This window comes from Etheostoma spectabile, chromosome 14 (genome assembly GCF_008692095.1).
Source record: "Etheostoma spectabile isolate EspeVRDwgs_2016 chromosome 14, UIUC_Espe_1.0, whole genome shotgun sequence".
In the NCBI taxonomy this organism is placed as follows: Eukaryota; Metazoa; Chordata; class Actinopteri; order Perciformes; family Percidae; genus Etheostoma; species Etheostoma spectabile.
The window spans coordinates 10,396,062-10,398,173 of NC_045746.1; positions in this window are offsets into that span (position 1 = coordinate 10,396,062).

Sequence of the window (2,112 nt, forward strand, 5' to 3'; positions counted from 1 at the left end):
TCAACACAACCATGCTCAGAAATCCAGAGAGAGGTTGTGTTGAGCTGATAGTCTTAAATAGCTTTGTAGCATTTCACAATGGCTTGAAAGTAACAGGCGTTCATTAATATCACAAAGTTATGCATACAGTTTTAAAAAAAAGTGCTGCCTGGAGCTGCTTGGGAGCATTTTGTTTGTATTTTAGTAGCCTATATTTTCAACCATTTCAGAAATTGAAATATTTTCCCCGTCTAAGTGTTATCACTTTGGTGTTTTAGTATTTGTGTAATATTTGTATATACATATTTCTCTGTGCTTTATCTCTTGTATGGGTTGTTGCTTTTCTGGATTCAGGATTCAAATTGTTACATTTATTTTTATTTGACTTGTTCAATCAGAAAGACGTAAAACCTTCAGGGACTCCTTGGTGGGGATTCAACCATCTTTCTCATGTAATTATTCCTTCTTCTTTTAACATAAAAAAATCCAAGTCGCTGCCCCGCTCTGCCGATAAAGTCAGACTATCCTCTCTTCAGCAAAAATGTAAATTACAATGGCCTCCCCCTTTTTCACCTTCATTAATTCACCAACTCTGATAAGTGAAGGAAGGAGTGAAACAACAGGGAAAGGACACTGCTCAAAGAGAACAGAGTGAAAGTCAGCGTTCCCTCGGCCCAGCCTACAGCACACCACCGAGACGGAGGTAAACAACTTTCAACGCATAAATATTTAAATGTTTCATTAGATGCCGTCTCGTGAGGAGACTAAAGAGAGCTCGGGGGTTTGGCTCCAGCAGCGGGAAGTGCAAAGTCAAACCCAGTCAAAGACAAATCTATTCCGTCAATACAGTTTTTTTTACAATCACTTCGGCACTCATTTCAGAACCTTGACGTCATTTTTCAAAACTCTAGACACAAAACTCAGACCGAATGATCAAAATGCACATTTCATTTAACAAAAATCACCTGTTCAGTATGACACAACACATCAAAGTACTTACTTACATTTCAGAGGATTGTCCATTCATTTCATTACTATCTATTGACACAACTGCTCAAAGATGATAAGTAACTGGTGCAATATTCCTAATGCATAGGTGTATGGAAACAGAAACAATATTTCATGTTTAGATCATGAAAGTTTCAAGATTCATTGTCACCAATTAGCATGGAGCATGAACCAATTAGACTGCATTATCTATGGATGTAATATTCCATCATGATTCTTTACTGTAATGTACTACTGTTTAACACTGTTTCTATGGTACTGTGTACCACCTTTACTGTAAGACTTTTTACAGTATTGACAGTACTGCAGTACTGTATGCATGCAGGCCCTTGGAACTGCCCATCCAATTCTGCCATATCGTATCAATGATTGAGATATAGACTTTATATGTACTTTATATACTTCTTTCCAAGATGTTTGGCTAATTGCGATGTAGATGAGAACTTGAGGCCAAATCCACGTGACATAGTTGATGAAGATGTAGAAGTACATACAAGCAAGTTGAGGAACACTGCATTTTATGTCTCCTCTTTTCTATTTCCTAGCTAATTATTTAGCTTTGATTCAAATAAACCTATATTGTGATTGAACTCTATTGTATTTCATCAATACATTTCAGATTTTGCTCAATGATCCCACTGTGTGTAGTATTCTCTCTACTACTAAAGTGCTTTTACAGGGATGTATTTTCATCTAGTATCATAATGAAACATGTATCACTTCTTTTGTACTACAATATTTTATGATTGTACAAACAATAACACAGTGAACCTATGGGTGGCTTGTGTGTGGGGGATCTAAAGTAACGTTTCAATGGTAGTTCACAATAAAGTAGTTTTTTCAACCAATGATTTTACAAGATTTCTTTAAAGATATGAATGCACAATGTAATGTTTTGAACATTGGACAAGTGATCACCATTTAGATTTTTGTCTAGAGTTTTGAAAAATGACATCAAGGTTCTGAAATTATTATCAAAGTGATTGTAAAAACTGTAAGAACAAGGAGCATTTGAAGGTGTGAATTAAATACAGTATATGAATATGTTAATGAATTATATAGACGTATGTATGCCTAGAATGAGATATCAATTTCTCTTCAAGGTCCCGTGGCATGAAAATGTCA